Source organism: Macaca fascicularis, chromosome 1 (genome assembly GCF_037993035.2).
Source record: "Macaca fascicularis isolate 582-1 chromosome 1, T2T-MFA8v1.1".
Lineage (NCBI taxonomy): Eukaryota > Metazoa > Chordata > Mammalia > Primates > Cercopithecidae > Macaca > Macaca fascicularis.
In genome coordinates this window covers 81,331,720-81,355,760 of record NC_088375.1, presented here as the reverse complement: position 1 = coordinate 81,355,760, position 24,041 = coordinate 81,331,720, and the positions used below count along the sequence as shown (strand labels likewise).

Here is a 24,041-nt window from a genome sequence, read left to right as displayed (position 1 = left end):
TCCCAATTGTTGTTTAAAATGATAGTCATTATTGGCCGGGTGCAGTGGCTCCTGCCTGTAATCCCAGCAATTTGGGAGGCCGAGGCGGGCAGATCATCTGAGATCAGGAGTTCGAGACCAGCCTGACCAACATGGAGAAACCCCGTCTATACTAAAAATACAAAATTAGCCAGGTGTGGTGGTGCATGCCTGTAATCCCAGCTACTCAGGAAGGCTAAGGCAGGAGAATCGCTTGATCCCAGGAGGCAGAGGTTGCATTGAGCCAAGATCGTGCCACTGCACTCCAGCCTGGGCAACAAGAGTGAAACTCGGTCTCAAAAAAAAAAAAAAAAAAAAAAAAAGATAGTCATTATTTACATCTTGGCTTTGTACATACTTTTCACTGCTGGGCCAAAAAGTCTACTATAATGACATTTTTTTTTTTTTTTTTAAACAACTTTTTGTTCTTTCAGGAGTTAACAATCACTTTGTTGTTGCTTTGCAATATTTTCTTTCTACAGTATAATGAATTCTTCCCTAAATTGACCAAAGAATTCAAAATTTTTCTTAACACCATTTTCTATTTGTCAAATGCAACCGGTAGTCTAGCAAATCTCCATTTTCCCTGCAGACATTCTTCTCAGAGCCCTCCGATCACCGTCTCAGTTAGGACTGACCCTTCTCTAAGTTTGCTGCCTCGTTATCTTGATGCTTGACTGCTCCGTGTTGGATTCCCTGTTTTCTGAATCTGTGTCTTCTCATTGCTTTGATTATGTCCTAAATCAATGGAGCACATCTTTTACTAGCTTTCTTGTGTCTCTGAGGATATTAATGACTGTTTGTTCTTTCTGTATTGTTTTATATTTCTTCATGGTTTGTCTTTCAAACTGGGGGCTTCCTTGACCATCATTGTTAAGACTGAGACAAAAAGAGAAGCTCTGTGTTCATGGATGGGTCTTGTCTATTCCTGGGTATTGCTGAAAATTGACTGAAAAGGAGATATGGGGTAAATATTTTGAGATTTGGCTGTTCGAAATGCCTTTTGTTTGCACTGAACTGATAACTTGGCAAAGCATAGCATTTTAGGTTAAAAATCATTTCCCTCAGGACACTTCTACACTGCTGGTGGGAATGTAAACTAGTACAACCACTATGGAAAACAGTGTGGAGATTCCTTAAAGAACTAAAAGTAGAACTACCATTTGATCCAGCAATCCCACTACTGGGTATCTACCCAGAGGAAAAGAAGTCTTTATACCAAAAAAATACTTGCACACACGTGTTTTTAGCGGCACATTCACAATTGCAAAAATGTGGAACCAACCCAAATGCCCATCAGTCAACAAGTGGATAATAAACTGTGGTATATATATATGATTGAGTACTAGTCAGCCATAAAAAGAAATGAATTAATGGCATTTGCAGCAACGTGGATGGGATTAAGACTGTAATTCTAAGTGAGGTAACTCAAGAATGGAAAACCAAATATTGTATGTTCTCACTCATAGGTGGGAGCTAAGTTATGAGGATGCAAAGGCATTAGAATGACACAAGAGACTTTGGGGACCCAGGGGGAAAGGGTAGGACTTTAGGGACTCAAGGGGAAAGAATAGGAAGGGGGTGAGGGATAAAAGACTACAAGTTAGGTTCAGTGTATACTGCTTGGGTGATGGGTGCACCAAAATCTCACAAATCACCACTAAATAACTTACTCATGTAACCAAATACTACCTGTTCTCCAAAAACCTATGGAAATAAAAAAATTTTAAAAAAATCATTTCCCTCATAATTTTGAAGGTATTAGCCTTCCAGCTTCTGGTTTTGCTAATAAGAAGTATGATGTCACCCTGATTCTAGTCTTTTATATGTGACCGGGTCTCTCCCCAGATTTTCTCTTTATCTTTGGTTCTCTGAAATTCCCCAATAAGGTAGATGGTATGGGGTCTCTTCATTTATTATAGCCTTGTCAGTTTGGAGACTCATGCCTTTGATTTCTGCGAATTTAAAAAATATTCTTTGATGATTTCCTTCTCTTCATTTTTCTCTTTTCTTTCTGGATTTTCTGTTAAGTAGGAGGCTGGAACTCCTTTCCTGATCCTTAAATGTTCTTATCTTTTCTCTCCAGTTTTCTTTCTCTGTGCTTTTCTGCTGTCTTTTCTGAGGGATTTCTCTAACTTTTCTTCCAGGTTTTTTCTGTTGAATCTTTTCAGCTACCATATTTTAATTATAAGGACCTATTCCTCTGTTTCCTTTTAAAACAGCATTCTGTTCTTGTTTCATAGATGCATCATATTCTCTTGTATCTCTGAGGATATTAATTATAGTGTTTTCTTTCTATATTGTTTTGTATCTTCTCATGGTTTGCCTTTCAAATTGGGGGCTTCCTTGACCATTACAGTTAAGACTGAGACAAGCAGAGAAGCTCTGTGTTCATGGATGGGTCTTGTCTATTCCTGGGCAATCCTGAAAATTGACTAGGCTGGGATTCGGCCATTTTACTGGGGATAGGAGGTAGGGAAATGTGGGAGGTGGTTCCCTAATGTCCACATCTATAGGGCTTTTCTCTAAGGCTCTTCATTTTCTCTGAGTCTGAGGCTTCCACAGAGCGAACCTTTCCTCTCATGCTGTAGTGGGGAAGAGGTGGTCGTCTGGAGGCCCCAGCCAGGAGAGAGGACCTGGGGTGGAGTGACCTCTTTATATATTGCAGCCAGTCCCTCTGCTTTCAGCCCTGCACCCCTTCCCACTTCTGCAGAACCTGGTGCTTCCAATTCCCCAGCCTTTCTGGGACTCCATGGCTCGGCAAGAGTGCCCCCTAGTTAACCTTTCTCTGTTCTGCTCACTCCTTTATCCACTTCCCATTTTCTAAAGAAGCAGAGACATCTTTTGCATTGTCGCTTCTCCTACTTTTTGTGTTGTTGGGGGTTTATGCCATTTAATTATTTCTTCTTATGTCAGTGGAGCTTTGAAGAGGAAAATGATCACATGTTCAATCTACCGTGTTCAACGGGAAGTCCTAGTTTTAATTTGTTTCAGAAAATTTTTTAAATTGAGTAATAGGACTAGGCGCTCTTCTTGGTGGTTTGTGTATAATCTCATAGAATCCTCACTGTTGCTCTCAGGAGGTGCTGAAAGCCCCAGTTTGCAGGTGTGGAAACGTAGCCAGAGAGAGGTTGAGTAACTTCCCATGCAGAGTAGTGAGTGGTGGAGTGTGGATTGAAATGCACGTAGATCTAAGCTGCACCCCCTGCTCCCGGCACTGCCTCTCAGGAAGGAGGGTGTGCACCTGTGGGTGTGTGCACCATTATGTCATCACTGTAACAGGGGAGGTTACAGTCAGTGCCTGGGGTGGGCGGGTTTCTTTTAGGAAGAAAGGCCATGCTGGGCTGTGGATGGAGAAGCCTAAGGAAACAGTTTGGCCAAGAGGGTCTGAGGGTCCTGCACTTGGTGCTGACATGATTTCCCCGGACAACTGTGTGGGAGAGGAGGGTGTGGTGTGCAGTTACGGCAGCGTCCACGCAGAGTGTCAGGAGCAGGTGGCCATTTCTTCCGCCAGAAAGAACATGGCAGAAGATGGAAAGATGGCCATTGCGAGCCACTCCCAGGATGGTCCCCACCCTCCCCAGTACCCCCTTAGCTGGAGGGAGGCATAAAGGACAGGGGCAGGACAGAGAAGGAACAAGCCTTAGACCTCCAAGCCTCAGCAGGAATTTTACCCCTGGTTCAATTTCCCTGTGACACATGCCCTGAAGGAGACACTTGTCCGAGGAGGTGCCTGTTTCCCCACAGCTACCCCCAGTCACTGAGAATTGCAGAATTACTTGCTACAGTGTGGTCAGGCCATGTTTCAGTGCCTGAGATGTATTTTTTAAATCTTGAATCCAAATTACAGCATTAAAAATAACTAACGACTTCTAGTTTAAATGGACAGATCCTAAGAAACTTTATATATCTCTGTGCAATGAACTAGGAAAGCTGGTGTTAGGTAATGCTAGTGCCTGAAAATTGTTACAGATACCAGCAGCAGTAAATATCCAATTTTTGTAAGAGACCTCACCAATGCAATTTAATTCTTTTGATGCTTGTTGGAAATTCAGGTACTGTGTCTGAATATAGATATGCCATTTATACATACATTATGATATTTTCTGTAGATATGTGTGTATATGAGCATGTATAAAACAAGTTGCTTTGAGGTAACCTAGCCATGCTTCCTAATAGTACCCTCCAAATATTTTATGAACCACATCTTAGGTATTTTATGGCTACACAGAGTGTTCCTGACACACCACCCTGAGTGCTGTTTCACTTAGCAATTGGCATTTGCCCAAGAGGACTAGAAATCAGCAACTGGAGAATAGGGGGCTTTGTAACCAGGCTCGCACTGTGCCCCATCACTCAGCTTTCTCTGCATGGGTTCAAGGAAGCCCTCCAGAAATACTACCTTGGGATTTCATGAAGCAGAACACAGGTGAGAGGTCAGCATGGTGTGGAGGATGGGAAACTGGGATTTCAAACCATCCCTTTAGGATTAAAGTTTTCTCTTGCTGTTGTTTCCAATACAACCTGGACATTTCATCATTGGCCTTCAGTGGGCTTGCAGGGTGATTTCTAGGGGAGGCAGAGGAGAACACACGTCTTCCTTAGCATCTCTCAGTTGACACCACCAGGCTGGGGCGCAGCCTTGAGCCCTGCTTTTGGGAACCGATGGCTTGGTCAGATGGAGTCACTCTTCTGGTTAGGAAGGGGACAAAAGGTCCTGTGAGTTGAGGCCTCGAAAAATGTGTGAGTTTGTCAGGCAAGTTGCTGTTTAAAAGTCTCAGGCCCTGAACACCTCCTTTTCTGATTTATGCAGATAGCATCAGAGGCCTTGGAGATCAACCGAGGGCTTTTAAGTAGGTGGAGTGGAAAGACTATGATTGCCAGGCTGTGCTTGCATTTGGCTTTTGGAGGCCCTTTTAGTTGTGCTCAACCCCAACCACATGGGGACACAGGTTCAGCTGTGTTTTTGCTGGAAATGACAGAGCTTTGTTGGCACACAAGGTTTCACAGCTGGCTGGGAATGAGAAGAATAAAGAAAAAAGGAAAGGCTTGCAGTTGTAACCTCAGTGGCCCAGGGCAATGTTCTGTGCTAAGGAGCAGGTCTCTCTGTGATACTGGAATGTGAAAACACCTTGTGAACTCCAAAGCGCCCCCAAATTGAATCTAAGTTGTGATTATTACTCTTCTGAGTCTTAGCAGTCATCACCACCCTGAGCAGTTATGATTGCTAATTCCATCAGTGAATATAGTAGGAATCTGCTGTTAAAGCATAAACAAACAAGTTTAGTAGGTGACCTTTGAGTGGATGCACTGAAGGGCTTGGTAGGCCTGCCATGGAGAAATGCCCTCACCCATGAGACAGCTAGTGTACCTCTGCCAGTGATTATGACAGTTTGAGGGGGGCAGGGAGGGTGCAGCAAAAGGAGTTTGTAAGTACAAGGCATTTTTATTATGACAGACGTCCCAAATCACCATTTGACAGCACTCCTCATTCTGTTCCCTTCTCTCTGCCATCCTTCCATCTTCTAGTTCTGATGGGTGAATATTTCTGTGATGTGGAGGCCCTAGCTGGCTACATGGGGCCGTCTCACCATGGGACTCCCTTGTTTTTACATGAAACCCACCAGCTATGGTGAATAGTGCCATGGCACTAAATGCTGCAATCAATTGTGTCTACAATCTGTTTACTTGAATTCATCTCCACTGTACTTGAACTCTGTGGCTCCTGTTGCCTGGGGTGCTAACTGTACATTAGCTGCATGAGGCTGGAGACATGCAGTTTTATTTCTATTAATGCCATGAGAGAGAGCAAGTTAAAAGCAGTAACTAAGACAAATGATGTTGTTATTGGCAGATATTCCTTTCGCCATCGACTAACCTATTTTATTTTTCTTCGTGTGGTCTTTATTTTCTCGTTTGTTGTTTTCTGAATCTCCTTACTTATGGCTTAAAATGTGATGAAAGTAGGCAATGAGAGTTTTAGGAAAGAATAAAGCTATTCCAGCAGAACTTGGAAGGCATATTAAGCAGGTGAGAGAAGGAAGGCCTGGGGAATTTTCCAAACAGAAAACTTTTATTTCCTAAATATGAGTGAGAACAGTGATATGTGTATTGTGGTTTAGCTGGAAATCTAGCCCTTTAAGTTTTGGACCTTTTATAGCTTTCTCTTGCTACAGTATGCCAGTGTGCTTTTAATTTAGTGGTGGCAGTAGAGAAATCGCAAAACCTCCCCAGCTGAGAACATGCTTAGGAATCAAATGAATGTGATAATGAGAATGAATGTGAGTTGCTTTTCCAAAGAAATACAAAAGGAGAGGAGGTTGTAGTAGCATGCATGAGGGAATGTCCCTTCTTCCCTCCTTCCATCTATCTACCTGTCATCAATCCGTCTATACTGCCATTCATCCACCTGTCCATGCATATATTCGTCTGTCCATTCATCCATCTGTCTTTCCATTTGTTCATCTATTCATCCATTTATCCATCCATCTGTCCATCTGTTCATCCATCCATTCATCTATACTGCCATTCAGCCATGCACCCATCCATCCATCCATCCATCCATCCATCCATCCATCCATTCATTTATCTATTCCTCTATCTGTTCATCCATCCATCCTTCTGTTCATCTGTCCATTCACTAAATCATTTTCACTGAACTCCAGTGCTGTCATTCATCCATCCATCTGTCCATATGTTCATCCATCCATTTTTCTGTCCATCTGTCCATTCACTAAATTATCTTTCACTGAGCTCCATGCCTGTGAAAGGCCCAGAAGTGAGAACTTTAGGGATGTGGAGCCAAATCAGGAGTGTGTGCCTTTCAGGAGCTTAGAGGAAGAGATGAACAGAACACAAATGACTATAAAATAGAGAAAGCAAAAAGGAATATGTAGGTGTAATGCTGGGAAAAGCTAGAGGAGGGAAAGTTAAAACTTTGGGAAAAGGGACATTGGGCTTGCACTTAGAGGGTGCACATATGGGGGAAGGCAGGGCAATTTCAGGCAAAAGTGTTTTTGGAATGAGATGATAAAGTATCAAGTCAGAGCAGACAACCTACAGCTATATATATCCTTGTTCATTATTGATCAAGAATAGGACAACTTGAGTAAAAATGAAGGCCATTGATAATCCCATATTTTGTCTGCATGTGAGTTTCAGCCTTCTCCACGATGATAAATACAATACTGGACTTCAAAACCCCCATTCTCCCTCTTCTCTATGCCCATTGATAAAGCTGTAAATTGAAGTGTAAGTTACCCCCAGAGAGTTCAGGGAGCTGGAGAGGAAGGGAAGATGCTGGTGGAGGGAGGCACTAGGACATCCGAGTCTTAGGACGGGATCATCAGCTTTGCACAACTGTAAGTCATTGGGCAGGACTGAACACAGTGACTAATTTTTGCTTTCTTGGCCCTAAGCTGTCCAGTGACAGAGAGATTTGGAAATCTTGTGGATGGCGGATGGTGCTAATGGTCATAAAACTCCAGGCCAAAATTAAAGTTTGTGGAGTCATGGTAGGGGCAGATACAGCCAGGACTTGCCTCCACCAGGGAACCAAATTTGACCCTTAGTGGCAGAAACCCTGACTGATTCTGAGGTGCCTGCTGGTTTACCAGCCAAGGAAGCAGAGCCTGCCCCTGAGCTGTAGCTGCTGACACATGGGTCTGGTAGCACTGGCTGAATCAGGTCGACATAAGCCAGCGAGCTTTGCAGACACTCCTAAAGTCAGAACTTGGGGAAATAATGAGAAGCTTCAGAGGCGCTTGATGAGCAACAGAGGCAACAGTGAGCATTGTCTTTCTTCACCTGGATGGTAATACTGTGTCCTTGAATGGTGTGTGCAGGCAGGTGGAAAAATAAACACAGAGGTACCTTTTGACAGGGAGAAGTCACTGGTAAGTCTCACCAGAGGAATCGGGAACTTCTCAGGAACAGAATAGGTGCATTCTCTCTTCAGAGCAATTCAGGCAAACCTGCCCTGAGTATTGGATGGCCAGAGAGGAGGAAGGGGACTGGTAGGGCTTACTCCTGGCTCTGCCACCTACTGTGAGACCTTAAGCAAGCCACTTAACATCTCAGAGCCCCGGCTTCCTTATCTTTAAAATAGAGGCTGTAAGGACCGAATAGGAAGGATTAAGTGAGATGCTATACCGGAGAGCCCTTTATAAAACACGAGTCCAACAAATGTAAGATGTTGTTACTAATAGTCACACTTGGACATCTTGATATAGTGATTATTATGTCTAGTAACACAGTTGAAAAATGCCAATAGTCTTTTAAAAACTTTTGTTTTTTTTTTTAGAGAACACTAATTAGGAATGACAGATGACATTACCCCTGTAGTGCTCTTTCTGCACTCTTGAGTATGGAAGAAAAGGTTGCCTTTGTGGCTAAAGAGATTGGAGACAGGTGTTGGGAACTCTTGTCTCCCTACTGTACTCTTTCTTGGGGATCAGAGCCAAACAAGACATCATCCCTCAAGAAGATATATTTTCTGCACACTGCTGCTTTCCAGATGATTAGAGGGTTTGACCAAGGAGATTTTGTACGTAAATGCAACCTCTTAGCGAATTTCTGAGGCAGGTGACAACTGCCTGTGACAGGGTTATGCAGTTGGCACCTGGCCCAAGGTGCCGGGTAAGGAGAGGCTTTGCTCATTATGCCTGGGCCATTCCTGGGCCCTGACCTGGAATTGTGTCTGCCTTTTTCTAAATGCTTGAAGGCTCCCTGTGGGCCGGAAGTGGCCTTGTGCCCTTTGCTGGGTTATCAGAACCATGGAGTCCACAGAATCTAGGGCCTTTCTCCAGCAGCTCCTTCAGCCTTGTGGCCCCAAGCATGGCAGGGTCACACAGTCAGGTTTGAATCATATGATAGGAAGGTCATTTTCTCTGTTTTTTAAACATTTTTATTTCAATAGCTTTTGTGTTACAAGTGGGTCTTTTGTTGCATGGATGAGTTTTATAGTGGTGAATTCTGTTATTTTAGTGCACCCATCACCTGAGTCATGTACATTGTACCTAATATGTAGCTTTTTATCCCTTTTCCCTACTCCCAGTCTCCCCCTTCTGAGTCTCTAAAGTCCATTATATCAATGTATGCCTTTGAGTACTCATAGCTTAGTTCCTACTTATAAGTGAGAACATACTGTTTTTGGTCTTTCACTGCTGTGTTACTTCAGTTAGAATAATGGCCTCCAGCGCCATCCAAGTTGCTGCAGACATTATTTTGTTCCTTTTTATGGTGGAGTAGTAGTCCATGGTGTATATATGCAACATTTTCTTTATCTAATCAGTGGACACTTAGGTTGGTTCCATATTTTTGCAATTGTGAATTGTGCTGCTATAAACATACATGTACAAGTGTCTTTTTCATATAATGACTCCTTTTCCTTTGGGTAGATGCCCAGTAGTGGGATTGCTGGATCGAATGGTAGATCTACTTTTAGCTCTTTAAGGCATCTTCATTCTGTTTTCCATAGAGATTGTATTAATTTACATTTTCACCAGCAGTATGTCATTACCTTTTCCCCACATCCACACCAACATCAATTGTTTTTTGACTTTTTAGTAATGGCCATTCTTGCTGGAGTAAGGTGGTATCTCGTTGTGATTTTAATTTGCATTTCCCTGATGATTGGTGATGTTTAGCATTTTTTCATGTTTGTTGACCATTTGTATATCTTCTTTTGAGAAATATCTATTCATGTCCTTTGCCCACTTTTTAATAGGATTATTTGTTTTTTTCTTGTGGATTTGTTTGAGCTTCTTGTAGATTCTAGCTACTAGTCCTTTGTCAGAGGCATAATTTACAAATATTTTCTTTCATTCTATGGGTTGTCTGTTTACTCTGGTTATTATTTCTTTTGCTGTACAGAAGCTTTTTAGTTTAATTAAGTCCCATTTATTTAATTTTGTTTTTGTTGCATTTGCTTTTGGGGTCTTAGTCATGAATTCTTTGCGTAGGCTGATGTTTAGAAAAGTTTTTCCCGTGTTGTTTTCTAGAATTTTTATAATTTCAGGTCTTTAAATCTTTAATCCATTTTGAGTTGGTTTTTGTGTAAGGTAAGAGGTAAGTGTCCAATTTCATTTTTCCACATGTGGCTTGCCAGTTTTTCCAGCATCATTTACTAAATATGGTGTGCATTCCCCAGTTTATGTTTTTGTTGTTGAAGATCAATTAGCTGTACGTATTTGGCTTTATTTCCGGGTTCTCTATTCTGTTCCATTGGTCTATGTGCCTATTTTTATACCAGTACCATGCTGTTTTGGTAACTACACCCCTGTAGTATAATTTGAAGTCCGGTAATGTTATGCCTCCAGATTTGTTCTTTATGCTAGGATTGTTTTGGCTATACAGACTCTTTTTTTGGTACCATATGAATTTTAGGGTTGTTTTTTCCAATTCTGTGAAAAATGATTTTGGTATTTTGGTGGGAATTGCATAGAATCTGTTGATTGCTTTGGGCAGTGTAGTCATTTTCACAGTATTGATTCCTCCCATCCATGAGCATGGGATATGTTTCTATTTGTTTATGTTATCTATGATTTCTTTCAGCAGTGTTTTATAGTTCTCCTTGGAGAGATCTTTCACCTCCTTGGTTAAGTATATTTGTAGGTTTTGTTGTTGTTTGCAGCTGTTGTAAAAAGGATTGAGTTCTTGATTTGATTCTCAGCTTGGTCATTGTTGGTGTATAGCAGTGCTACTGATTTTTGTACATCAATTTTGTAACCTGAGACTTTACTGAATTTGTTTATCAAATCTAGGAGTCTTTTGGAAGAGTCTTTAGGGTTTTCTAGATATATGATCGTATCATCTGCAAATGGGGATAGTTTGACTTTCTCTTTTCCAGTTTAGATGCCCTTTCTTTCTCTTGCCTAATTGCTGTCTCTAGGGAAAGTCATTTTCTCTTGTTCTTTGTGGTGAATGAGTGAAACCATAGGATGAATTAAACCTGGTTTACAGAACATTGTGTGTGTTGATGAAACTTGGTATGAATTATAAATTTTCTTTCCTTGGAATTTGGTAGAATTACCATAACTTCCAAAATTAATCTCCCTATCACTCTTGATATATTTCTGTTAGAATCATGTCTTTTCTGAGTTTCATCTCATGGCTCATGGGAAAAAAATGATGGTATTATTTGGAATTTTTTATTTTTTAATTTGCTTGGAGTTATTTTTTGTTTGCTTTTTGTTTAAATAAAGACCTCAGCACGTTGGAAAGTTTTTCTTTTCTTCTGGGGAAGACAGGAGAGAAGGGATACTGATGCCAAGCTACATAATGAGCACTGGCTTTCATTCCAGTCCTGGCTGGATATGACATAACCAAATCATAAGAATTTCCAAATGCCTTGGTTTCTTCCCCTTGGCAAAATGAAGGCGGAAGAGTCGTAGGCCCATCTCAACTCCTTTGTGGAGTGGGTATCAGAGACAAACACAAGTAAAGTACCCCTTCCTGGAGTACGGTGCATTGATATTAGGGAGGAGGTGGGGGGAATGTGAGTACGTGTTTACAAATAAAGACCCTGCTAGTGAGAACAGCAGATGCAGTTAGAGTTAGGCTCTGCCTGCTGCTTCTACCCATGAGTGTCCATTGCCTCCTCTTTCCTCGTTCATGAAGGGACCTGGTTCAGCCTTTACCCTCCCAAGTGCTGTTGTAGGTGGTATCTCGTCCATCTAAAGGAAGTCTGCAGGTCCCTCTAAAGAAAGTTTGCTGCCCTACTAGATAGAGCTGGGTATCCATGAAGGGTTACATGGAAATAGATCCTGGAAATGGAGATAACTGCATTTCCGGACTGATCTTGAGAGAGGAGAAGCAAAGTGCGTTTGTGTCTTATTGATCCAGCATCTTTGGAGGAGTGGTAGGTTCTATGGAAATTAATATTATTATCAGCTATGTTTTAAGCCTTTAAGATACCTTTTTAAAAATAACCATTTTGGATGGGAATCTTTGTAAATATGTATTTTGCTACCTTCTTTAATATAGAAATCTTGATGTCTTGGGTCTTCATTGTGAACAGTCACTATGAGGTGATTCTGTCAGCCAATGGATGACAGTCTCAGCAGCCATTTGCCCATACACCCAATGGCCCCAAGAAACTCTGCCTTTGTCACAGCCCTTATGTCTTTGATTCTGTGTTTTGTTTTCCTTTCTCTTTGTGACCCTCTGTTAGCTGTCACTTGTCATTGCTTCCTATGTACCTAGGCTGAGCTCATCTTCATAAGCATTTACTGCATGCCCACTGTGTGCCTGATGCCATACTATGTACTGGAATTACAATGGGATGTGGAGGGATGGAGGAAAGTTGAAACATATGCATTGCGCTCAGTTGGATGTGCCAAAAAGTAAAGATAAGAAATAGATGTGCTCTTTACTTCCTGTGGCTTTCATGTGACAGTGAAGCCTCACATCCACAGATGGTGAAAGACCCCTTAAATGTATTTCCCGTAAGCTAAATTAGCTGCTTCAGTTAAGGTCTCTTTTTGGTAAATATTTGGGCAGATTGATTCCGGGTTCAGACTTTCTGTCTGGGTTGTTTCTGCTTCTCAGATGTTCTCCCTTTGCCTTCCTCCTTAAATGGCATCTGGAGTAGAGGAAGCCTCGATGTCCTCATAGCAGTGGGCCAGGGCATGCTGATCTTGAGTGCTTCTCCTGAGTCCTTGCCCTTTTGTCATCATGCATCCTGCTAGCACTCAGGGCTGGAGTTCACAGCTGCTGTGACTCTCAGTCTTGAGGTCTCTTGGCACAGTCACCAGCGGATTGGTCTCTACCCTCTGAGTCTCGGCCCCATCCTGCATCCTGTCCCTGGCCTGGGTGGCCTACCCTGCCATTTAGCTATGAAGCCCCCATCCCTCTCTCCATGGCAGCTTCATGGCTGGACCCCCCGCCCTCAGTCTTCAGCTGCATTACATGTCTCTCATTGGATCCTTTCATGCCACGTGGAAGCAAGTAACTCTGTGAGTTAACTCTCTGGGGTCCCTGTTGACCAGAACTCTACACAGCACCATTTTCTGTCTACTGGGGACATCTCATGTTGATGTGGAGGCAGTTGCATGGTGGTTTCATGCACCCATAGTCTCAAAGGGATGCAGAAAACAGATTTTAGCTTCTTCACTTAACCTCTCTTCTTCCTTTTTTCCTTTTTTTTCCTCCTTCTTTTCCTGTTTCCCTCCATCCCTCCCTCTCTCCCTTCCTTCTTTTCTTCCTTCCTTCCACCCTCCCTTCCTTCCTCCTTCCTTTTTGTCACTCTCCCTCACTCCCTTCATCCTCCCTCATTGTGAGATCAGCCCCTAGGAGAGGAGGAGCAGGAACATGCTCCCCAGCACTGCTCTTCAGCTCCTCCTTTCTCTCTTCTTTCAGTCTCTACCTAAAGGCGAAACCAGAAGGGCCGTCTACTTCCTCTGCCTGTGGAGGCAGGTGCCACCCTTTCTCCGTCATATCCTGCTTTTCTCTGTGGCCCTCCTCGGTGCTCTGCTCTTCTTCCTCGGGGAAAGTCTTAGCTGTAATTGTGTAAAGGCTACAGGGAGCATGATTGTAAGGGAGTGAAAAACATATCAGTTTAATATTTTCAAAATACCATGCCTGTTGCCTAAGCATAAATAAAATATAGTCTCTGTCCACGAAAAGCTTACCCTAGTCAAGGGGATAGATTCATGACGAATAATTTCAAGATAATTTGGTGACTGCACCATTTCCAGTGCAGTCTTCTACTCCCCACCTCACATGCATATGCACACACACACACGTACCTACATGTCAACAGACACACATGCACATGCCACACACTCACCATACATGCACACACATCCTGGGGCTGCCTACCTTCCTCATCTCCTACATCATGGCATTTGCCACCTCTTATCTTATATCACAATTATTTGTGTACAGATTTTAGCTTCTAGAGGGCAGGATCCTTGTCTGTTTTGTAGCACCTGGCACAATGTCGTAAATTCATTAATTAAAAAATCGATGTGTTAGCTCTTTCCTGTGTACAATGCTCTGTGCTTGACACTGAAGTTGGATAAATAGGACATGAATGCTTAGAAACTCACAGTCTACATCAAAATTCTCAACAGAATTCAAGAGGTCTGTGAGCTTAGATGAGAAAACAATTTACCTTTTAATTTTACTAATCTCTAATCGAAGTTTAACATTTCCTTTTCTTCTGGAAGTAGGAAATTGACCAGAGTAACCTGAGCAGCACCTGTGACTTTGTCACCTCTAGGAGTCACGGATATTTTTGTATCACCTACAGTTGTTATAAATATCTCACAATCTCATTTATATTATCAATTAGTGTTATTACAGGCTGAGTATCTCCAGTCTGGAAATCCTAAATCCAAAATGCACTGAAATCCAAAACTTTTTGAGTGCTGACCTGATGCTCAAAGGAAATGCTCATTGGAGCGTTTTGGATTTTGGATTTTGGGATTTGGGATGCTCAGTTGGTAACTATATGGTAAATATTACAAAATCTGAAAACATTTGAAGTCTGAAACACTTCTGGTCCCAGGAGTTTTAGATAAGGGATATTCTACCCATATTAGACCCAAAGTAAACATTGTTATTTGATGTTTTAATAAAGAAGCACACATACTGCTATATCACAGATCTGTTTAAAAAATATTTTGATAACTATATTTCAGTATAATCAGTTTCCTTCATAATACTATGCTTTTTATTTTATGCATTTAAAAACATTATTTTGAAAGGGTCCATGTGCTTTACCAGATTGCCAAAGGCAGCCATGGTTCAAAAAGGTTTAGAATACCTGGTTTCATTGAATCAACAAACACATGATTCCAGCAACAAGGTAAGTTCTAGGCCAGTGATAGAAACATGGCATTAGAAAGAGGCAAAGGAAGAAACACATGCTGCCCAGAGAAGTCAGCAAATTCTCCCCAGAAGAGATGAAGGGCACTGGATGATGGTAAAGATGATAACAGATGCTGATTACTTACCATGTGCCAGGCAGAGTTCTCTGTGAGCTACATAGAATATCTCCTTTAAACCTCATAACAGCCCTGGCCAGTAAGTAGTTTCTTATCTCCATTTTATAGATGAGAAAACTGAGACCTAAAGAGGTTTCTTCACTTGCCCTAAGTCACACAGCTAGAAATGGACTGAGTCAGGATTGCATGCAGGTCACTGCATCTGTCTTTGCCGTGTCCGACCTCCCAAAATGCTGAAGAAAAGCAGGAAGGAGCCCTCGGGGCTGGTACCTGAGCCTGGAGCAGGCCTGTCTCTGCTTTTCACTAGCTGTGCAGTGTCAGCGTTTCTTTCAGAGAGTGGGCGCGTCTTGTGGAGTAGATGAGATGATCAGATGAGAAACGGGCTGTCACTGAAAAGACACCTGCGAACACTCGAACTCTTTGGTCTGGACAGGTGAGGCATGAGAGAGGTCAGGATCGAAATTGAGAAGATCATGCCACATGTGGAATGAGAGGCTATTAGAATGAGGTTAGTACCTTTGAAACTTGGAAGAAGTAAATCTAGAAAAAAATTAAAGGAAATACCACTTCACACAGAAGTCCAGGTGCAATTTGACTGGTTTCAGAAAGGATCGGGGTAAATTTATGAATGACAGAGTTGTTAGTGGAGCCAGGTCCTCATTTTGGGGCTTGTGGAGATGAGGCACTGTCCTGGGACGGCTCTTCCCGAGCTCAGGGCATTGAGCAAGAAAACATACTTTTGTAACAGTAGTGCTTTGAGAGTCTCAGACTAAAGAGAGATGTCACTCTCCCTGTGTGAGCTGCAGGGTACTGGATCCCACAGCTTCCTTTATTTTCTTTTGTAGGAACCCTTTCTGTGTGTCTGCTGCCCCCTTGCTTTGTTCCACTCAAGGAAGATGTTGATATTAGCAGACAAACCCATTGCCCCCATTCCTGCTACTCGTGTTTAGCCAGATGTCCTTGGGGGCCTCTGTGCAACACCCTGAGAAGCAGAGGGACACAACCACCCAGGGTATGCATGTGTGGAAGGAGAGCAGCCAGCTGAGGCCCAGAGGGAGCGCCTGGTGTCCTGGTCTTGTTCTACATGCTGAGTGCATTTCAGCTCACAGGCACAGTGCTTCTTAAAGACCACTCCATTCCCACTTTCCCTCCCCTGATGATGTCATCACATTACAAACAGAACAGGGCAGATACTGCATGAGGCACTGCTGTCTCTTTTAGGTGTGCGATATTTATTGAGATGTTGGGGACAGAGAGAGAGAAGATAAAATTGCTTTTTCTACATTCACCTACTGTTTTTTTAAAGGACAAAAGTGTAACTCCCAGAAGAAATCATTTAACAAAGAAATCTCTCCTGGATGAGCAAGAACAAAGGGAAGCTTCGGGAGGGCTTAGGAGGTATCCCTGCATCAGGCATTGTGCTAGCTCTTAGGAGCACTTCTTTTAATCCTCATCACAATGCAGTGGGTGTTCACCTGGCTTCGCTGAATAGAAAATAAAGTCATAGGAGGAAAGTAACTTGTCCAGTCAAGACCACCTTCCTAATAAGTGATACGGCTGGATTTGAACCCAGATCTAATTGGCTTCAAGCCCTTGCCTTTTCCACCATCCACCCCTCCCACCAATACTTGTGCCATGAAAAAGGTAAGGGAGGGGGAGCATGCTCCTAAGCTTTACTTTCTTTGTTAGTTGGAAGTGACAGTGTGAAACTTTTAATTTCATTGACAAACATAAAGAAACCATGGATTAAAATTCAGCAAGAAGAAACATGCCCCTAGAAAAGAAGCTGATCCTATTGAAAGAGCAGCTGTATTCCCTCCTACCTGTGAAAACCAGTCTGTCTTGTGTTTCCTGTTGTCTCATGTTGGTGTGTTGGTGAATTTTCAGTGTATGCTTTGGGTAGATGCAGGTGACCCAGGAGTGGATTAAGGGGGTGTATTGTGAGCAGGTTATTAACCCAGTCTGCTGAGAGGGGCAGAGCCTGCTGGGCTCGTTCATCTTGCATTAAGAAGGGCAAGCATTGACGAGCTCCCAGTGAAGTCAGAGCAACTCAGGGCAGCAAATCTGGGGCAAATGGTCTTCCTGGCCTCATGAGAGACATTGATTTGAGTTTAATAATAATAACAAATATAATAATACATTTCCTTTTGGGAGTAAAGGAGTAATATGAACTGTTGGCAAAGACCATTTACCCAAGTTTCTTGAGGACTTTCTGAAAGACTAAATGCAATTTCAAAACAAAGTACGTCCAGGACCAGGTGGAGATACAAGAATGTCCAAAGACTCTGCTGCTTGACCTGAAGGCCTTTGTCTGTTACAGGAAAGGGGTCCCAGTCCAGACCCCAAGAGAGGGTTCTTGGGTCTCATGCAAGAAAGAATTCAGGGAGAGTAGTCCATAGAGTAAAGTGAAAGCAAGAGGAAAAAAGAATGGCTACTCCATAGACAGAGCAGCCCAGAGGGGCTGGTTGCCCATTTTTATGGTTATTTCTTGATTTTATGCTAAACAAGGGGTGGATTATTCATGCTTCCCCTTTTAAGACCATATAGGATAACCTGCTGATGTTGCCATGGCATTTGTAAACTGTCATGGCGCTGGTCGGAGTGTAGCAGTGAGGACGACCAGAGGCCACTCTCGTCGTCATCTTGGTTTTGGTGGGTTTTAGCCGGCTTCTTTACTGCCACCTGTTTTATCAGCAAGGTCTTTATGACCTATATCTTGTGCTGACCTCTTATCTCATCCTGTGGCTTACAATGCCTTAACTATCTGGGAATGCAGCCCAGTAGATTTCAGCCTCATTTTATCCAGCTCCTATTCAAGATGGAGTTGCTCTGGGTCACATACCTCTGACACTTCCATCAGCCTAACCTCTAGTTGATGATGCCTTTACAAGGTCCGTGCTGCGTGTCTCATTGTCGTCTCCAAAGCCCCCCTCCTCTCCTAGGTGCATCTCCCTGCCTCAGACACCCTCTCTTGCCTTCTTTGGCCAACCAGATCCTACAGCCTCTAGGGATGGTTGTATAGGGAGGCGGAGGGGGCCAGACAGACCTGCATTCGGATCCTGCCCTGTGACCTACTAACTCGGGGACCTTGGGCAAGTTACTCGACTTCTCTGAGCCTCTGACTCCTTGGTTATAAAATGGGCGTGTGAATGTGAGCCCCAGCTCAGTCTGCCCTTTGCCCTCCACTGGGCATGGTTCTGACCTAGTAGTTCCATCCTAGACCTGGAAGAAGTCCTTTTGAATGGGGCAGCATTCTGGCACAGACTCATCTTCAGAGAAGGAGGAGGCAGATTGACGGGCTTCTCCAGGGACAGTTGTCAGGGGTGAGGAGAGACATCCAGTCCTGCCTGGTGTCTGTCCCGGCTTTGCTCCAACCCCCTTCTTCCAGGTTCCCATGTGGCCAGGAGTGTGGAGGAGAGTGGGGAGGAGCTTGAAGACTGAAGGAGCCATTCCTAGCGATAACCCTGCAAGCCATGGGATGCAGCAAGGCAGTATTATTTCAGCACCCCCATCAGAATGCTATAAAAAGGAGAGATATGCTCCCTCACTTCTCCCCAGAAGTGGCTGGGCTTGTGCCGGGTACTGATTTCTGGATAAATGCACCAGTGAAGTTTCTCTCCATCCCCATCCCCCTACCTTTTTTGGGTGCTTAAGATTTTTCCAAGTCATTTTGGGTTGCAGCCTCTCTTCTGCCCTGTTATTCTCCTTGCAAGCCCCTGCTGCACCTCTCTGCATCCTTGGTCACCTTGGTGCCCTTCCTTGCAGGCTTCGTACGCAGATCTTACATCTGAGCCACTTTCCCTGGGTGGCAGAGCTTCTCAACACTTGTGCGTCCCCTTTTCTTCTAGAGTCACACTATAGAATCAGCCCTGTTTTTCTTTGACCTTTTGAAACCCTGCCATTGTAAGTGTAGGCTTTTAAGACAGACTGTATACGTCTAGCATCCCCTTCCCTTGCAATCAAGACTTCTAATCAGCAGTCTCTTCCTCCCAAGGGCTTGTCACTTTAACTTTAATGTCTAATTCTTGAAACTCAGGCTCAGGTACTGAGGAGCAGCTGCTGTAGTAATCAGATCTGTTCTCTGAGACCAACTTAAAGAGAAATAGCAGAAAATTTTTTTTTTCAGATGAATTTTACCTGGAATTGTAGCCATCTGATGGATTCTTCCTGCCCCCTGCATAGACAAAATCAGATTATGGCAATGCAATAAAGAAAGCGTTTAATAGACAGAAGGCCAGCTGCGCTACATGGAAGATGGAGTGATTACTCAAATCAATCTCTCTGAAAATGCAGACGCTAGGGTTTTTCAAGGATAGTTTGGCAGGCCAGGGAGTCCACTTGTGGGTGGGGCCACAGGACCAGTTGGTGGAGTCCGCAGGTCCAGGTGGAGCCGTTGGTAGTCAGAAATGCAAAAACCTGAAAAAACATCTCAAAAGGCCAATCTTAGGTTCTGTAATAGTGACGTTATCTACAAGAGTACTTAGAGAAGTTGTGTATCTTCTGACCTCCAGAATAATTGCTGGTAATGGTTTATGTCTACACCTTAGCAGAATTCAACCTTCTAACATCCTCCTAACCTGATGGCCCTTCATTAGCTCTGCAAAGGCAGTTGAGCTTTGGGGGAAGACCCACTATCATTTAAACTATAAACTAAATGTCTCCCAAACGTAGCTTGGCTTACACCCAGGAATGAGCAAAGACAGCCAGCCTGTAAGGCTAGAAGCAAGATGGGGTCAGCCATGACAGATTTATTCTACTGTCATCATTTTGCGAAGGTGGTTATAGAACTCTAGTATAGAAAACGTAAATTAAGTGGTGGTCTCAGAGTTCCACTCCCTTAGCCTCCTCTTTCCCATCTGAGGCAGAGCCTGAAAGAAACAACCTTTGTTCTAGGGTAGAAAGTTCTCAGCAGGTAGAGAACTCATCAAATACTCTCAGATAAGATTTCTGGAGTGTATTATTTCATTTTCATGCTTCTGTTAAAGACATACCTGAGACTGGGCAATTTACAAAAGAAAGACATTTAATGGACTCACAGTGCCACGTGGCTGGGGAGGCCTCACAATCATGGCAGAAGGTGAAAGGGACATCTCACATGGCGGCAGACAGGAGAAGAGAGCTTGTTCAGGAAAACTCCCTTTATAAACCATCAGATCTCTCTTGAGATCTCTTATGCACTATCATGAGACTAGCACGGGAAAGACCCGCCCCCGTGATTCAGTGACCTCCCACCAGGTCCCTCCCACAACGTGGGAATTATGGGAGCTACAATGCAAGATGAAATTTGGGTGGGGACACAGCCAAACCCTATCATGGAGCATTTTCAGCTCATCTTCCTATTTTTGAAATCTTTCTATCCCACTCAGGTCTCCCTCGGTCTGTGGGTCATGACATCATCACTGCTCACCAACGAGCACCCTACCCTGAGTTTTAGATGTGATGCAAGTTGTAGATCTTCGTAACTTGCAGCTCTGCTCCACCCACCCCGCTGAGGTCAGATTTCTGCTCACTGAATGTTTATCCAGGACTTGGTGTGGTGTTTCCTTCAGTGCTCATTACTCCATGGGTCAGGCATTGTTTTCCCCTTTTGCCAGAGTGAGTTTGGGGAGATGAAAAGGTTTAGTAACAGGCGTAAAGTCACAAAACTAAATGATGGTAAAGCTGTTACTGATCTGGACCCCAAGAGAGGGTTCTTGAATCTTAAGCAAGAGAGAATTTGAGGCAAATCCATACAGTAAAGTGAGAGCAAGTTTATTAAGAAAGTAAAGGAATAAAGAATGGCTACTCCATAGGCAGAGCAGTTCTGAGGGCTGCTGTTTTGCTATTTTTAAAGGTTATTTCTTAATTATATGCTAAATAAGGGGTGGATTATTTGTGAGTTTTCCCGGAAAGAGGTGGGCAATTCCTGGAACTGAGGGTTCCTCCCCTTTTTAGACCATATAGGGTAACTTGCTGATGTTGCCATGGCATTTGTAAGTTGCCATGGCGCTGGCAGGAGTGTCTTTTAGCATGCTAATTAATGTCTTATAATTAGTGTGTAATGAGCAGTGAGGATGACTAGAGGTCACCTTCATGGCCATCTTGGTTTTGGTGGGTTTTGGTCAGCTTCTTTACTGACCTTTTATCAGCAAGGTTTTTGTGACCTTACCTTGTGCTGATCTCCTTTCTTATCCGGTGACTTAGAATGTGTAACCTTCTGGGAATACTATAGTCCAGTAGGTCTCAGCCTTATTTACCCAGCTCCTATTCAAGATGGAGTCACCCTAGTTCAAATGCCTCTGACACTACTACCCCCTCAGGTTTGATAATTTACTAGAACAACTCGCAGAACTCAGGAAGATAAAGGATATATAGGACATAAAGGATACAAATCAGAACCAGCCCAAAGAAGACACACATAGGGTAGGGTCTGGGAGGGTCCCACATGCAAATCTTTCATGTCCTTAGAATGCACCACCCTGCTGGTACATCCATGTATATCACTAGGCTCACCCAAGCTTTGGTGTCCAGAGTTTCTACCAAGGCTCCATTACATAGGCATGATTGATTAAGTCATCAGCCACGTGGTTGGACTCAATCCGCATGCCCCCTCTCCTTGTCAGAGGTCAGGCTGATATCACATGACTCAAAGCCCCAACCCTCTAATCACATGGTTGATCTTTCTGGCATGGCCAGCCCCCATCCTGAGTCACCTCTGTAGCATAAACTATCTGGAGATTGCCATCAGTCGCCTTGTGAGCATAAACTATCAAGGCTCACCATGAATAATAAGATACTTCTATAAGGAAATTCCAAGGGTTGGACAAAACTCAGGAAGCAGGGACAAGGCCAGCCAAATTCTTTGTTACGTAGTGGAGCTATATTTACTCTTTTCCACTTGCCTGTTTCCCCAGACTTGCTCTGCTTGGTGTCTTGACTTCTATCAGCAAGTTGCCATGACTTGTTACCAGGTAACATCACTGTGTTCCTACACTGGAAATGGCCTAGGAAACATAATGGCTTTTAGCCTCCCTTTCCTCACCTGCCTCCCTGGCTGATGGGTGACACCGTCAGTAGAGAGAGAGGAAAATGTAGGGATTTTCCTTGAATTCGGAATGAGGGAGCCCAACCTCACGGCTGTACCTCCATAATTGCAGTCAAATCTGCTGCCCTTGGGCCTCAGTTTAACAATCCAGGTATCCAGGCCATTCTCAAATTGCATTTGAACAGCCTTTTGGAGTTTTCAAAGCACCAGGGATTCTTGCCTCCCAGGTGCTCCACAGCTCTGAGAGATGGACAGGCTAATTCCACATTCCTCTGTTTTTAGATGTGGTCATGAGGCTCTGGAAGCTTCTCTAATTTGCCAAAGGTCATGTATCAGTGAGGTGATGGAACCTGCCTAGCAGCCAGGATTTAGAGCCAGGCGCCCTTTCCCCAGCACCAGCCAGTCTAACCCTATCCCCAGAGAGCCCAATTGAGTGATTTGATACAGATCACTTTTTTCTGTCCTGCAGAGTTGAGGCCTAGACAGCTTTTAGTTCCTAGCCTATCCTATTTGCCCACTAATGAGACAAATTGTAGGCTCCATAAAAAATTAAATAGCAGCTGCTTCATTTTCTTCCTATTGAACTTTGAAATGATGATGCTCTCATTTGCATGGCTGCTCAAGGTATGAATATCTGGGCCTGCAGGATCCAAGAGTCCTTAAATTTAACCAGAATCATATGTTTTTTTCAGATTGGCTGGTGTGAAATATTTTGAGAACCATTCATGAACCGAACCATTAGCTGTACAAATGGAGCATGTGATTTCTGCTCACCCTGTTGGCTGCTAATTAATAATACCTTCCTGGTGGAGGTACTACCTGCAGGCTTCTCACTGGAATAACATCAAAGAGATGAAATTAAAAAATGAATTGAGTTTAGAGCAAATCAGCAAACAGCTGAATCCTAGAGCATAAAGTTCTATACTGCTCTCAGCAATGAAAGGACACAGACAGATACAATGCAAGCCCCTGTTGCGCCTAAGTTCTCAGTACAGATTTTTCTGTTTTGTTTTCTGCCCTGTAATGATAGTACAGCCTGCATTTTGACACTAGAGAAAGGAAGACTTATTTGCTTCTATGTTGTAGAGGTTTGAGGATTTATAATGTTTTGCAAGAAAAACAAACAACAAAAAATCTGAGCCTATTTCTGAATAAACAAGAATCTGTTTGCAGTTTGTTCCTTGCACTCATCTTACATGAGTTGATTCCCATATCTGACTATTCACAAACACCGTCTAACTCCATCACTACTGTAACATGCCACTTAAACCATAAATTAGGGTAGAAATCTGCAGATAAAAAGGGCCAGTGCCTCCATGCCCTTTAGTGACTGTGATTATCATCATTAGTATTATTATCATTATTTTGGAAGCAAAGCTGTTCAGCAGCAGCACAGGCTGCCTGGAGAGCACTAATGTCATATGTAGCATTTCCTTTTATCCTCCAGGTAGTGTTTAGGCTAAAACCAGAGAGAAACATATTTGTTTTGGGAACTGGTGGTATTTCATCAACCCATTTCTGATTCACTTCCTTTCTTTACAAACCGACTAACTCCATTGACAGCATATTTATAGAACAGTGTTTCGGAAATTAAGTAGCTTCAGATAGGATGTAACGATTCATTATCAATCCTGAACAGACGGCTGCTTTTTCCTCGGCATCCATCTGTGTTATTTCTCTCCTCGTCTCATGGTACCTGCCTAGTGTGAACACCATTTATTTGCAGCATGCAAGCTACCCTCTTGGGGAGGAGAGCTATAAAGCACACCCACACATTCTACATGTCAGCACTGCAGACCTTCAGAGTCTTGGGCAACTCAGACTGAACGCCACTCCTCAGGCAGGGAGATGATTTAGGGGGGCCACTAAAGGGACATTATGTTATTTGCAGGCACCTCTGTGGAATTTAATACCCACCAAAACACAGCTAGTCCTCTGTGCCACATGCCTCTAGAGGCACCTCATTGCTTTGTTTTGAATCTTTGAGACTGTGTCTGTTGAGGGCCACGTGGGCCATTTCTGACCCACCCTCAATTTAACATTCTGTG

At 43.3% G+C, this 24,041-nt stretch overlaps 1 protein-coding gene across 20 annotated transcripts in view; it reads left to right on the top strand.

Annotated features, from left to right (window-relative positions):
* The window catches only part of SUSD4 (sushi domain containing 4), a 148,765-nt gene that overhangs the window by 32,566 nt on the left and 92,158 nt on the right, over nt 1-24,041 (top strand). The window lies entirely within an intron of this gene.